At 51.6% G+C, this 15416-nt stretch overlaps 1 protein-coding gene across 12 annotated transcripts in view; it reads left to right on the top strand.

The window, feature by feature from the left end:
- The window catches only part of ZNF618 (zinc finger protein 618), a 165189-nt gene that overhangs the window by 93911 nt on the left and 55862 nt on the right, over positions 1–15416 (top strand). The gene's annotated exons all lie outside the window — the stretch shown is intronic.

The following is a 15416-nucleotide window of genomic DNA, read 5'->3' as shown; positions in this document are numbered from 1 at the left end:
TCCCCTGAACCAGTCACTGCAAAGCAGGGGAATGGAATATCCTGCTGAGCCAGACCAGGGGTGTATCCTCACCCTTGGAGCTGGCAGGTGATAGGAGGGGTTGTCCCCAGATGAAAGCTGGGCTCCTTACCAAAGAAGGCGGGAAGAGATGCTGGACTAGCCCACGGACAGATGTCTGTCACAGTGATAAACGTTGGTGCTGCCGCTGCTGCTCCCTCGGGTGGGCACTGGAGGCAAGAAGTCATCGAGGGAGACTCAGGAGAGATGGCTGTCCAGGCCACACGTGTGATTGGAGCCAGCTCTAGGACTACAGCCTACTGCAGCTGGGGTCAGGCGTAGGAGTTTGCCCATTAGCCCATGGAATACTATTTTTTTTTAAGTTAGTAGATTTTTGTGGAAAAAGAGGTTCTGTGGCCAGATAAGTTTGGACAGTGGATTAAGCAAATTCAACCGATGTCTTCCCTGTGGAACTTTCCAGAGCCTTTCTTGTGCTAATGTGTGTGCGTGAAAACAACCGAGAGATGAGAATGCCAAGCTTCTCAAACTTACGTAACCATGGAACCCTTTTATTGAGGTTCATCCCACAAAGCCAGTGTTCCTTGGGACAGGCCTGGGGAAACCTGGGAGCTGTTCAAGTTCTTCGAGCAGAAGAGTAGCACGTGTTTCAGGGAGATCACTCTGGCCACTGTTTGCGGGATGGAGTGGAGGCAGGTAGAATAGAGGCCGTGACACAGGCTGCAGGTCACCGTGACCCACACAACCCAGCCCCTACCTCCCCGGAGTCAGTCTCCCCCTCGCTGGGTCTATTGGCTTCCTGACCTTCTCTCTGTTTCTCTTATACTCAAGCCGGGGTCAGCCAGGTTGACCTATAAAGGGTCAGATAGTAGGCCACGGTCTCCATGGCAGCTTCTCGGCCTTGCCCACATAATGCAGAAGGTGCCGTAGATAATATGTAACCACACAGATGGCCGTGGTTTGCCAGCCCCTCGCCTCAAGAGCCCTTGCAGCTGCTGTTCCTTTGCCTGGAGTGATCTTCCCTCTGATCTTTCCATAATTAGGGCCCTTTCATCCTTCAGGTCTTGATTCTGTCCCCCTTCCCCAGAGAAGCCTTCCCTGACCTCCTTCTTCAAGGGCCCGCGGCCTTCATGTATTTATGTACTTTCCTCTGCCTCTCTAGTGCCAGCGCCGTGGGCAAGGGCCGTGTCTGTCTTGTTCCCTGCGAGGGGCCGGCCTGTAGCACATGCTCAGTGAGTGAGTGTGGGCTGTGTGTGCCGAATGAGATGGGAGAAGATGTGGGGTGGTGTAGGGATTGGGCATGTGGGCTGGAGTAAAGCGGTGGGTTCCGGGCTCGGGCCCATGAACACAGGTGCTGACCCGTGTCATGGCCAGCAGCTGCCCAGCACCTGTGTTTCCCTCCTGTGGCCCTGGAAGAAGGATTATGCCTGAGGACAGTGTAGCAGCTGTGGCCTCTGGGGCAGTGGGATTCTTGAGACAAGAGGTGGCGGGAAGTGCTTCCTGGAAAATCAGGGCTGGTAGGGGCCTGAGGCTTTGGCTGGCCCCTCCCTCTTATTGAACACGTGGGGAGGAAAGGCCCTGCTCAGGGTCATGTGATGAGTAAGTAGCAGTGTCAGGCCTTGAACCTGCCAAAGCCAGGTGCTTTCTCCACTCAGAAATAGTGGGCTCACGTGAAGGTCTAGCAAGCCTCTCCCACCATCCTCCATATTCATCAAGCACCTGCTAGGTTAGGCTCAGCGCTGTGTGCTGTGGACTCAGATGGGTTTGAGGCTGGTCTATTCACTTGGTGGACATTCGAGTGTCTGCTGTGAGGCAGGCACTGTCCAAAGTGCTGGGTATACAGCAGTGAACAGACAAAGCTCCATCTGTTTCTGATGACTCATGCAGATGTGGGCCTTGTCTTCATGCATGAATCTGTCCCACACCAGCGTATCTGCCCGTTGAGCAGAGGACAGCAGGCGGGTTTCTCTATAGGCACAGCGGCGGCCCGAAGCTCGGTCTCGAGTCTTAGCAGCCCTCGGCTTCAGGGTGGGGGAGGGAGAGGAGTGCTAAGATAGATGAGCAATGCTTGTCCCAGGCAGGGGGGTGGGAGAGTGGCACGCATGCCATCTCTTGGCTCCTCTGGCTGGCCTAGGCTTGAATATACTCAGTTATGGAGCCCTGACTTATTACCAGGTTGCCAGAATACACACAAGCAAGGACCAGTCCAAACCTTAGGATCGTGTGTAACTTGAAGAAATTTCTAATAATAATGACTACCATCCAGTCAGCACTTACATGTCAGGCTCTGGACTAAGGGACTTACATATATTAACTTACTATTAATTTATGTAATCTTTGTAACAACCCTAAAAGGGAGGAGCTCTTGTTATTCTCACTTCACAGCTGAGGAAGCCGAGGCACAGAGGGGTTTACAGGGCTCAGGCTGTGCCAGGTTGGAAGCGAGCCACACAGCCAGGACATTTCCCTAGTCTGACTCCTCTGATGCATAGGCTTAACTGCCATGCCCTTCACTTCTTGGTATGATGTGATCAGTTAATAGGTGGTAACGGAGACTGTTAGGGGCCAAGGGCTGTGCCAGAGGCTGGAGGCTTGTCAAGAAGGCAGGGACTCCAAAGGAGCTATCAAGTGAGTTTATATTGATTCTGTCATTAAAGCTAATAGAGTACCTTTGAAAGACCAAAGCAGTAATGTTATATAGTGACCCAGCATTCACTCAGAAGTGACTTATGCATTAAACATCAAGAGAATGTCAACACAGACCTTAGCTGATGCTGGTGAATTCGACCCTGACCTCAAGTCAGATCGGCCAGGTGGGGTTTAGACCTGTAGACACTTTGTGGAGTGTTAGACTCACTTAACCCCTCTTTCAGACGGGGAGACAAAGGCCTAAGGCTTCCGGAAGTCAGAGGGAGGCTAGCTGGCCCTGGTCAGGAATGACCTTGAAGGACCCGCAACCCTCTGACGTGGGCTTCCACTCTCAGCCCCAGTTGTGCCACCACCCATGCTACTATACACACGGGGCTCTGCTTACGTCCCAGCACCTACTTTTTGGCCCAGAAAACCTAATTTTGTTACTTCTCCAGAAGGGTTCTGGCTAAACCCCAAAACCAACTAATTCCTTAGCTCTGGCTGCTAAGGAATTAGTGTTAAATGGAGGGGGACAAGGAGAGGTGGTGTTTCTGATCCTAAGGGACACCCGAATGTGGTTTGGTTTACTTCCCTGTAACCCAGCCTGGGTCCATTTTACAAGAGCAGCGATCCCAGCACTTGAGGTTAGTGCTGACCTGGTGAGCAGGTTACAAATCACGGAGCCGAGCTCCAGCCAAACCTCACTTACGTTCTCAGGGCCATGGGGGCTGCAAGGGCCTTGGCTGTGGAAAATTAAGGGAAATGCAGTTTTTATAATCAAGTAAATGCAACTACAGGCTTGCTGTAATGAAGAATTAATGCCTTTTTTTTTTTTTTGTCAGTTGAAGGTTTTCAGAGCTGGAAGGTCCCTATAGACAATCTACGCCAGCATTCTTTGAAGATAAGGAAGCCAGGGATAGAAGAGGTTAAGGGACTCATTTGTTGGCTGTGTGTACCAATTGCCTAACAGGTGGTCAGGATAGAGTAGACAGGGAGATTGTCCGGGTGGGAGGAAGATGAAAATCCCAGTCTTGGTCATTCATTCCACAAATACTCAACTGAGCACCTGCTAAGTGCCAGAGTCTGACCCAGTGCTGGAAGTGCAGCTGTGATCAAAGCAGACAATCACCAGCCTGTGGAGCTGATCTTCTAGTGGGGGTGGCAGAGATAATACATAGGTAAAACATGTGGTCTGTCATGTGGTAGAAGGTGCTCTGGGGAAAAGCAGGGAGGGGGATTGGCGAGCCAGAAGGAGTATTGCATCACCAGGAAGGTGACATTTGACCAAGAATCTGAAGGAGATGAGGGACTGAGCCAAGCATTCATGGGGGAAGCACAGTCCAGGCAGAGAGAGCAGTAGTTGCAAAGGTCCTGGGACAGGAAAGTGTCCATTGTGTTGGGGCAACAGCAAGGAGACGTATGTGGCTGTGCAGGGCCTCGGGGGCTGTTGTCAGGACTTTGGCCTTGATCCTGCGTGAGGTAAGGAACCACTGGGGATTTTGAGCAGAAGGGTTGCATAAATTTGGTTTGAAGAGGATCATTCAGTCTGCCAGGAGAAGAGTAAATGGCAGGGGTAAAGACATTGCAAGACGTGTTACCAAGGGTTCAGGACAGGCAGGATCTTAGAAGCCAGGCTTGGACGTGTCTAAAAGGTTATTTTTTTTCCAGGCCTAAGGAATCCAGTTTCACAAAGCGTTGTGTGTGCCCTGCCTCCCAAGTGCACAGCCCCCTGCTTGGTCCTGGGAGAGCGTGGAACAACCTGTGGCTCCCACTCTCCGTGCCTGCTCTGCCGGGCATCTCTCTTCCTTGTCCTCTGTCCAACTCCACTAAGGGCCAAGCAGCTTAGCACAGTGTTGCGGCCCAGGCTGCCCGGGTTCAGATCCTGGCACCGCCCACCTCCTGGATATGTGACCTTGGGCCAGTTCCCTGACTCAGTTTCCTCATCAGTAACATGGGAGTGATTGCCTCCCTCCTCATGTTGTCAATGATAGTAGTAGTAATAGTTTTAGTATTACCACTATGAAATGTAATAAAAGTTTAGTAATATTATCATTAAGTGTTATAATAATATGTATACCCTTAGCACAATGCCCGGCCCATCGTAGATGTGCAGTAAATGCTTGCTTTCTTCACCACATGCCCATCATGCTGGATTCCATTCGTAGGGAGAGGTAACAGTGGGGTGGCAATTGATTTCTTGCAGAGCCAAGACATCGGAGAGAGGGCTGGAGGTAGGGGTGAGGGTGGGGCTGGAGCTCAGATGTGTTGAGGGATTACCATGATCCACCTACGTATGATGCAGCTTGTCCATATCTCGTTTGGTTCTCCCAGAGGTCCTCTGAGGCAGTGATGGGCATCTCTCTTCATTGGAGGAGACTGAGGAATAGACTTGTCCAGCGTCACCCAAATAGTCAAATGGCTTTGGGCCAGATTGAGTCTTGTCGTTTAAGCCAAGATTTTTTACTGGTGGACCATGTAGTTTAATAACCACGTGTGTGTGGCTGCATATTTATTTTTTGCATAATATATTCCTATTGTTTAGCATTTTGGATTTCAGCAATGAAATTAAAATAGCTCTAAACAAATTAACTACATTTGCACAAAAAGATCACAGTACCAGTAAGCCCAATGCGAGTCAGTGGCCGGTATGGTGTTAGCAGAATGAATTACTTGAGAACTCGGGGTGTATTTTAGTCAGGTTGCATTTTCTATCTTAACTCTAGATTTATGTTCTTGTTATTGGAACTTACTTGATTTCCAAAAATGTGTACTCTCACCCTACTGAACTTTGGACAAAGTTAGACCACAGAAATCATAAATTGCAGGCAACTCTGAAAGTTCAATTCCAAAGTGGGAAATAGGGTTCAATTGCTTTTTTGGTGGGCAGGGTTCACTCTCTGCTCAGTCAGTTACCCTTAAACCTACACTCTGCAAATAGGGCAGATTCTTGAAAATTCACACATCCTTAGGCTTGCCCTGTGGAGACAGCCACAGAAATGCAAACTTACTTAGGCCATCAAAATCGGTGATCATTTTTGCCAAACAGCACTGAGGCTCTTGAGCTTGGGGTGGTCCTGCAGAGTGGAGTGACAGGTCTCTAGGGACCCTCCGCTCAGTCCACCTCTCAGTTTGAGTCTCTCCCTTGTGCTCCTTGAGCAAATTAAGAAACTTCTTGTGACGCTGAGGCTATCAGCTCAGAGTGCCCGGAAGCCTTGCCTTGTCCTGAGAAGCGCGGTCTTGAGAATGGTAACTAGGATGGTCTGACCTGTTCACTGTTTGAAGCCATCAGTGACAGAGGCTTCGGCCTGAGCAAGCAACTGGGGAAATTTCCACAACTGCATCATCTGTCTGGCTCTGCCAGTGAAAGAGAAAAATCCTCTCCCTCGGCTTCAGCTTCCTCCGGGTTCCGGGCAGCACGTGGTGATGGTTAAGAATGTCAGTATACCCCAAATCCACCTGGATCACTCCCGCCTTCCCCCTGCAGTGAACTTGGCTGCAATGTTCTTCCTCAGCGCTCCCCTTCCTCACTGCTGCAGGGAGCCGGGCCGTGCCCTCCACTCCTGTTGTCTCAATTGGACCTAAAAACCCCTTCTACACTCACCTGTGAATGTTCCATCCATGGCCCAAGAGTTCGTCTTCTCCATCGTTTCACCAGACTTTTCGTATTTTGCCTGGCAGGTGCTTGGAAGGGATGGGAGGATAAACCCTCACATGTCCTGAGCCTTACCGTGTGTGGTGCCACGCGGGGCCCGCCTCTGTGCGTCTCTGTGCTTTAATCTCCCATACAACCCCTCGTGGTCAGTGTTCTCGTCCCTGGCTGACACCTGAGAGGAGGGCTCTGCAGGCAGGTTAGGAGCTTGGCAGTAGTCTGTGCATCTAGTTTATTGTCCTGATACCTTGGGAGGACCTGGACTGTATAGTGAGGAGTCTCCTTTGTGTGTCACGGGACAGTGGGCAGTGAGGGACCAGGGCTGGGTCCTCACCCTTGAGTGTGTGGACAGAGCTGGCTGTGCCTTACAAACCTCGGTCTGCCAACAGCTGGCCTCATGGACTAGTGGGTGGAGCATGGAGGGGAGGAGGCCAGATGTAATGCCAGGATTGGGGGAGAGGCACATTGGAGGGACAGCAGCTGGACAGCTCTGGGCATCATTTGTCAGTGTGGGCAGGATGTTGGAGGGGAAGTGGTCCTGTTGGGTAGGACGTTTCATTCTGGGAGAAAGGGATGGCAGCTGAGGCCCAGCCTCCGCAGGAAAGAACGTTGGTGGCAGAGGGCCTGTATTTATTCTCTGCTTGTCCATCATCCAGCATGAGGACCAGCTTAGGGACTGCCTCCCTCTTCACTGATTGAGTTACCCACCCTCTGGGGTCTGAGTTGGACCAATGGGTGCCCCGGAAGATGCAGAACAGTGGGCATGTGCCCCTCTATGGCCTCTCCCCTTCCCCACCTGCCGGTGAGCATATTCTACCTGGACGAGAATCTCTGAGTCTGCAGGGTCCTGACAGTCTCGTGAGGGGGTTCGTAGTCAGGTGGGTCTTCAGAGAATAGTGCACCTTGCTCGCGGGTCCAAGTCACGCTACTGCCAGACCCACGGGAAGAGGAGGGCTGTGCTTTTGTTTAAGACGCCGTTAACAATATTTCTTTGCGGTGACCTGGGGCAGCCTTCCCTGTACCAGGACACCTGCAAGAGAAACTTCCAGCTTTCCCCAGAGGGCCTCACCTGCTAAACATCAGAGTTGGTGACTTGACAGCATTGCTCATAACTCCTGCTTTTCTCTATTTTAGGCTTCTATTAACCAGGGAATTAACTCTTAATATTTAAATCTTCACGCTGTCTTGCTGAACTGCAGTATTACCCAGCGCTGTGGCTGACTGACACCATACACTGAAGACAATTAAGTGCCTAGGAATTTCCTCAAACTAATGGTAAATTTATGCGTTGTAGGTTATTTTGAATTTCTAGACTGTTAAGAGTTGTTTAATAGGTTAATAGTTTTAATCTATTAATCTAATCTTTTCTACTTGACTATTTATTAAAATACATCAGTGATACATGACAGTAATGGAAGTGCAGACAATTCCGAGGGTTATTAAGGCCCGGGTGGCGGCATGAAGATTTGAAACACGGGCGGAATAGTAAATACAGACGCAGGCCTCCTCACTGGGGTTTGTGGAAATGCGGGTTTTGTTGTAGGTCCCTCTTTTGGTCCTTCCAGGCTAGTGGACGTTGTGACCTTTTTCTCTGCTACGCTTTCTGTCCTTGCAGCTAAAAACAGGAGCTTCTTTCTGTCCAAAGGACATGTGCGAGCAACGGCAACCATATTTTACAGCACGTCAAGGAGAGCTGGAGGTCAGCAGGGAACACGGAGCCCAAGTGCTTTTCTCTGTGGTGGAGGTGGAGCCCCTCAGTTTAATCCTCTGGCACGTGCCCCGTTCTGTCAGGGCACTGAGGGTCCTGTAGGAGGCAAGGGAATTTGTTCCCTATCTCCTGGAGCTTCTGGTCATTTGATCACTTATTTGTTCATTCATTCAACAAGTGGTTTTTATTATTTTCCCTTCCCTTGAGAAGAGAAAACAGAAATCATCCAAATGATCTCAAGCCCGAGAGTCGGAGTTGGGCAGAGCTGGCCGAATCCCGCTTTTGTCCCTAGAAAGCTGTGCGAGCATGGAAAAGGCACTCTGCTTCTCTGATCCTAGGATTTCTTATTTGTAAACAAAACTACCTACTGTGTCCGGTGTCATGGAGGACAGTGAGATGACAGGGGAACACCTGAAGCCCCATGCCTGGGATGGCAGAGCCGTTCAGTACACCTGAGCCACCCTCCTCCTTACTTGCATCCTCTGTATCGTCACCACAGCACCTCTTGCCTGTGGGTCGCTTTCTGTTTGCGTCATTCAGCGGGCATTACTGACGTCAGCCAGGGGCCAGGCACAGGGATACAAAAAGCAGGGGTGTGGAGCCCTGGCCTCTGGAGGTCTCCCAGAACCGTGCGGGATTAGAGGCAGATGGGGGGCATTCCCGGAATGACTAGTGTGAGACTGCGGGTCCCCTGAGACCTCAGCCCCCACCCCGTGCCCTGAAGACCCAAGCCTGCTAGCGGATGACAGAAGGGTGACCCTGCATCCTCAAGAGTTAGTGTCATTTTGCAGTATCCAATCACGGCACAGTACACCACGCGCATTATATGTCAGCAACATCTCAGTCGACCTGGAGGGGGAAAGGAGCTGGTATCGGAGTTTTAGCTGGCTACTGTATTTTGGCTTTTCAGGAAGTGGGAAGAGCGTGTTACATTTGAGGAGGCTTCCATTGGAAAGGAAATGCATGACTTTGACACTTCAGGAATCAGCATCACTTACTCAGTTGGCTCCTGGGAAGCATCTCCAACCCATGTTGTACTGAGGAAGGATGGGTGGGACATTGCTGTCTTCAGTTCTGAGCATCAGTTGAAGCAGTGAAACCATGGACAGTTCTTTGGCAGGTGGTGTTGCAGGGCGGCACCTCAAAGGCTGTGCTGGCATTGGCCCTCCCAGGTCATGTACCTTGGATCCTTAAATGAGAGAGCTGGGGCTCACTGATCACCTCCACGTGCCAGGCACTGCTGTGGGTGCTGAAGTGTGACAGTGAACCTGCAAGACAAAGTCCCTGTCCTCTTGTAGCTCGTGCTCTCGTTGGGGTGACGGACAGTGAAGAGGATGAGAGGTAACGAGTATGTTAGATAAACGTAGGGTCAGTACTGAGCAGAACGCATGCAGCAGGGGAGGGCTATGGAGTGTCGGAGGCCTTGGATCCTGCAGCTAGGACTTCACCACTCGCACTGGGATGTTTGAGTAAAGCCCTGAAGGAGCGGTAGACTCCGGCCATGGAGGCATCAGGGGAGGGGGAGAGACAGAGGAAAGAGCAAGTACAGAGGCTGGAGGCAGGAGCTTGCCTGTGTGCTCAGGGAACAGCTCACAGACTGGGGTAGCCAGTCAGGGGGAAGGAGAGGGGAGGGATGCTAGCAGACGAGGTCAGCGGGCACGTGGGTCATGTCACGGAGAGCCCTGAGGGTCAGGTGTGGACCGTGGCTGTTAACACTGGGTGAGGTACGGAAGAACCATAATGGATCTTGAGTGGAAGAGTGACGCGACCTGGGTTATTTTCACAGGATGGCCCTGGCTGCTGTGGGGAACACCAGTTCAGGGGTGCTGAGCCAGGGCAGGAGCAGGGAGACTGCCCATGAGGTTACTACAAGACAGGAGGAAAGAAGGCAGCTGGACGAGAGTGGTGACCATTGGCGGGGGTAAGGAGTATTTAGGTTCTGGACATATTTTGAAGGTGGATTTTATAGGATTTGCTGGGAGATTCAAGACCAGGATAATTCCAGGGTCTGGGCTTGAGGACTTGGATGGGTAGAGTTGTTAGTAAAGGAAACAGTGAAGACTACAGTTACTTGTGGGCAGCATTGTGGACTCAGGGGCTAGTGGGAAGAGCCCTGCGGTAGGAGTCAGAAGAACCGTTTCTTAACTTGGGGGGAGGGGCACTGCAAAGGCCTGGTGTGTGTGGGTGCCTGGTAGGCATCCCAGGGGATGTGCCAGGCAGGCAGTTGGGGATGCAGATCTGGAGTCCAGGGGGCAGGTCCAAGCCGGAGATGGAGTTTGCAGTTCATCTTCATATAGTTGATATTCAAAAGCATGAATCTGGAGGCAGTGACTTACGGCACAGGTGGCAAACACAAGGCCCGCGGGCCGAATCCAGCCAGCCCTCCACCTTGTTTTATCCGGCCCAGCATCTCGTTTCTACCTGGTGGCAGCGCAGAGCTCTTGCTTAACTGTTAAGGAGTAGTTACATTTATACAAGTCCTAAAATCATATTCGGCCCTTCGAAGGCAACTATGAGGCTGATGTGGCCCCTGGTGAAAATGAGTTTGACACCCCTGACTTAGGGAGTGAGTGTGGATAAAAATAGCAGAGGTTCTAGAGCTGATCCTTGGAGCAGGTCAGTGTATAGGGGTTGGGCTGGTAAAGAGTAATCAGCAGAAGACAGAGAAGGGGCCAGAAGATGAGAAGCCCACCTGTGAGCAAAGTGGGGAAAGAGTTGGATGGAGGAGAGAGGGGGACTCGTCCAAGGAGGGGTTCAGTGAGGACTGAGAAGGGACCGTAGGAGTGAGGAGCATTGGAGGTCACGGGAGGCCTTGGGAAGAGCAGCTCTGGTGGAATGAGGGAGAAAACAACCTCACAGTACTTGGGAAGCATTGCCAAGGAGGGGTGGGGCCGCCGACATCTACAAGTAGATAATTATTTGCACTCAGATCATTGGTTGGTGGGCAGATGGGCGGAGTTGGGGGACTGGGTCAGTGGACAGCCTCTGCAGCAGGGTAAGCAAGGCCTCTAAGTCATGGCTGCATGTGTGTTAATTCATTTAACACCCCAGGCATCCATGCGTTCCCAGAGAATGTGCTTAAGCACAGCTTGAGGCCAGTTAACCCTCATTCCTAATGAGTGGAGTCTTTAATGAAGTTGTATTCTAATGGGAGTTAACCGAGTCATTATTTACACAGTGTGATTAGAGATTTTTTCCCCCTACGTTATTTCAGGTGGCTGAAGTACCAGAGTAAATACGCAGTAGTCATTGGAGAGGGGGTAGAGGGGTCCTCAGGCTGACTTTTGGGTGCAGATAGATGTGCTGATCCCCATCCTATGCAAGGAGATAGGCGCGCCCTGCTGGGTAGAGGTCTGGCCTTGACCAGGGTCTTAGACATTAGGGTCTAGCTCACTCATGCAGATGAGAAAACTGAGTCAGGCAGGGGCAGAACCGCAGTGCGGTGTGCTGAGGACTTCTCGCAGCTGCCGAAACTTGGTAGAACTTGACAAAATGTCAAGCATTAGCACTTCTGGTGGAATGATGTAGAAACTGTGCCCAGAAACAAAGTTGTCTGACTCCTGGGCAGCTTGTACCACCTGGGACTCTTCCTCCAACGTGGCCAGAAATGGCATTAGTTCTTGGGCCTCAGATCCCAAGATCTGTTATTTAGTTGCATTGCCTCAGGCAGGACCCACTCCAGGATGGGAATCCAGGATGGGAATCAGAGGAATTGTTCCCAGAACATGTTCCTCACTGGAGGGTGTGTGACCTCAGGCGTGCCGTTCACTCACTGTGTTGATTGAGTGCCTGGTGCACAGGGAAGATGCAGATGTGAAGGGGGCTGTTCTGTGCTTCGGTTTCCCACCCTGGGCCACAGGGCTCTTGTGAGTGCCAGATGTGATGGGGTGGATCTAAGCACTTGGAGAACCATCTGGTAACATCCAGAGGAAGGGATTTGTTTCTGAAACCTTCCCAGGCAGGCTCTGTGGCACATTGGACTGGGCAGATGCAGTAACAGGAATGAGTTAGGACGAAGCAGAAGAAAGCTGAGGGTAGTGGAGGGCAATGGTTTGCAAACTTAACCACTTTGGAGCTATTTCTTCAGATTTAGTCTTATGTAGTGTATTAGTTTCCTGTTGCTGCTGTAACAAATTACCACAAACCGGTGGCTTAAAGCAATGGGAGCTTGCTCTTTCACAGTTCTGCAGGCCGGAAGTCCAACATCAAGGTGTTGGCAGGGTGGCACTTCTCGAGGCCTTGGGGAGAATCATTTCTGCCTCTTCCAGCTTTTGGGGGCTGCAGCATTCCTTGACTTCCAGCCACATCACTCTGATAGCTTTCTGTGGTCATGTTGCCGCCACCTCCTTCCCGGTGTCATCCCCTCTTCTGTCTGTCCAGTCTCTCATGCGTCTCTTATAAGGACTTGTTGGTGCATTGGGGCCCTCCCAGATAATCCAGACTGATCTCATCTCAAAATCCTTAAATTAGTTATATCTGCAAAGAGCCCTTTTCCCAAATAAGGTCTTATTCACAGGTCCTAGGATCTAGGATGTGGGCATGTATGGGGGGGTGGAGCACCGTTTACCCCACTCCAGGGAGAAAGCCTAAATATGTATACATTAGGCCCAGCTGTGTATATCAAAGAGAGAGTAGGGGTCTTGGAGCCCTATTCAGTACCACCCTCCTCATTCAGGCCTCCTGGGTGCTTTTGGGCCACTGCTCTGGAGCCCCTCAGCCTTTAAGGGACACACTTTGCGAACCGCCGTGTTGGTGGAAGGTGGGGGCTCTTAGGGAATTCCTTGGACAAGGACCCACTTGGTCTGGCTTCTGTCCCAGCATTCTGGCACGAGCAGTAGCCAGCCACCACAGATGCTGTGTACTTGCCGAGAAATATCCTTTTAGTGCCGACTTCAGATTTTATGTTGAAGTGTGATTTGGGTTAAATATAAAATTCATAGCATATCTTGAGCAACTATTTTGTAGTTATCTATATATAAATCTGCTTTACAGAGACACAAATAGAATAGATGGTGGAGTGTCAGCACGTGGATAGATTCCGAGTGCTTTTCCCTAATATACCTAATGATTCGTGCTGAGAATATCCAAGGGCTCCACTGTACATTTAAATGGATATAATTAAAATAATGAGCCCTATTTTAAAAAATGATATATGAAAAAAAATTTTTTTTACAGAAGTTAAAAGGAGCTGCACCACTAACTCAAAGTGATATAAGTACTCCTGCAATTTCATTGTTATTAGGACACCTAATTAAATGCGCAGCATCTGAGAAAAGCAACATTTGGGCTTGTAAATCCTAAGTGTGAAGCCAGGGAGGAGAAGTTGCCTGTGTGCCCAGCGCAGCGAGGGTGCAGGGGCATCTCCTTTAAGGGAGCGCGTGTCGGGTACCATCATGCCTGTGGGTGAGAGGGTGGCTCACGTGGGTGAGAGGGTGGCTCACGTGGCTGCCAGCGTAAAGTGTAAGAATCCCCCTTGCAAAGCAGATGGGACGTTCAGAGAGGGGTCAGCTCCATCTCCAGTGAGCACGGCAGGTATCCTAGAGGTGGGGATGTCATCCTCTTCACCACAGCTGCCATCCATGGACACCGACTCTGTGCCAGCCCCCTGGCTCACGGCCTGCTCCTGCCCTGGTGAGGATCATGCTCCCCCTTGAACAGACAAGGTCACCCAGGCTCAGAGAAGGGAGTCTTCTGCCCAAGGTCACAGGGTGTGCGGGCACCCGGCCTTTCTGACTTTCGATAGCTCCTCCCTCTGACCAGGACGTCACAGTGCTGGTGAGGTCCTTGAGACCAGGAAGGGACACCAAGTCTGTTCGGGTGGCGTGATCAAGTGCTCCCAGGACTCATGCTGAGCTTCAGAATGTGGGTGGTGAAGAAAGGGCTGAGGGTGTTCTGAGCAGGGGCCTAATCTGTCCCCTCCCCCCTGCCCTTCCCCATGGGCAGGTTGGACACCCACTCTGGTGGGCTTCTTTGCTGGTCCTGGGAAGTGCTGTGCTTGCAGCAGCCAGGGTCGGGACCGACGAAGGCCAAGCCAGGGAGAGTCCTCAGTGGCCTGCCCAGCACCCCACCCACCTCCAGCCCTATGGGCTGTGTTCTTGCCAGACTGGCATTGAGGGTCAGGCAGGACCCTGCCTTCCATCTTCGTGCCTAGTGAGCCTCAGAGCGGGCAGGACTGACTGACCATTAGCACCCATGTGGTCTCACCTAGGGAATGGGAGTTCAGCCGCTTCTACACCAGTTTCCACCAGCATGATCATCTCTGTGAGTCGATTTGGACAAGGTGTTAGGTTTACATTTTTGCAGTTGATCCTCACGAGGCCTTCTGAGTAGGTGTGGGGGTCCCCGCTTCACGTGTATGGAAACAGGCTCAGAGAGGGTCAGGGCCTCGCTCAGTGACACCAACCAGGAAAGGATAAGAGAGTTAGGATTTGAACTCCCACTGGTCTACCTCCCCAGCCCCTGCACTAGAGCCTATGCCCGGTAAGCCCCTTCCCTTACATCCTGGGCACGCTCCCCTGTCCCACCCCTACAAGACAGTAGACACCCATAGGACATTTCCCCTGGGGCCACTGTCCCAGGTCCCATGCAGATATGGCCTTGTCGTCTGCATCACAGCGCTGAGGAGTAGGTGCTGTGTCTACCCGTTGTATAGATGTGAAGACCGAGGCTTGGGGTGGGGTTGTGTGAGGTCACTGATGCAGTAACCCACAACTTGAGCCGGGCAGTGCCAAGATTTGGCCCTGGGGTGATCTGACTTCAAACCCTGGTGCTCTTTCCCTCTCAAGTCGTCGCATTGCATCCCCGCCAGGCTGTCAGCCAGCCTCTGCTCCGGCGCCTCAGTGCCAGGGAGCCCCTCCCCCCAGCCTGCCCCCTGCTGTTGCTGGCAGGAATGTTTGCTTTTTCTAAAGCCATAGCTGCCCTCTTGTGACTTCTCAGACCTGTCGGTCCTGGTTATGCGTGGGACCTGTCCGAACTCAAAGGCTTTTTGTCTGAGATGGGATAGGCATGACCCTCTTCCCGGGGGGCACCGGACCTTAGTAGGGGGTCTCTAGTTGGCGAGGTCTTGTGGAGTCAACAGCAGCCAGAAAAGCCAGGGGCCCCCCTGTCCTCCTGCACACCCACTAGCACCTTGGTCCTAACTCTGTTCTGGTTTCCGAAGGGCAAGAATGGGTAACACAGGGTGCAGGTGGGCAGGCTTCCCTCTGAAAGTTTCTCTGCCAGGCTGGGTACGTCGCAGCTAAAAGCCAGGATGCCTGCATCAGTCTGGGTCCCACTTCCTTGTACCCACGTGACTTCGGACAAGTTCTTGCACATTGTGTCTCAGTTTCCTCATCTGTAAAATGGAGATCATACCAGGACTTACCTCTCAGGGTGGTTCCTGAGGATGAGAGGAGTCAGCGTGTTAGAACAGTG

Source organism: Desmodus rotundus, chromosome 1, assembly GCF_022682495.2.
Source record: "Desmodus rotundus isolate HL8 chromosome 1, HLdesRot8A.1, whole genome shotgun sequence".
In the NCBI taxonomy this organism is placed as follows: Eukaryota; Metazoa; Chordata; class Mammalia; order Chiroptera; family Phyllostomidae; genus Desmodus; species Desmodus rotundus.
The sequence above is the reverse complement of the archived record's forward strand: the minus strand, read 5'-3'. Positions and strand labels throughout refer to the sequence as shown.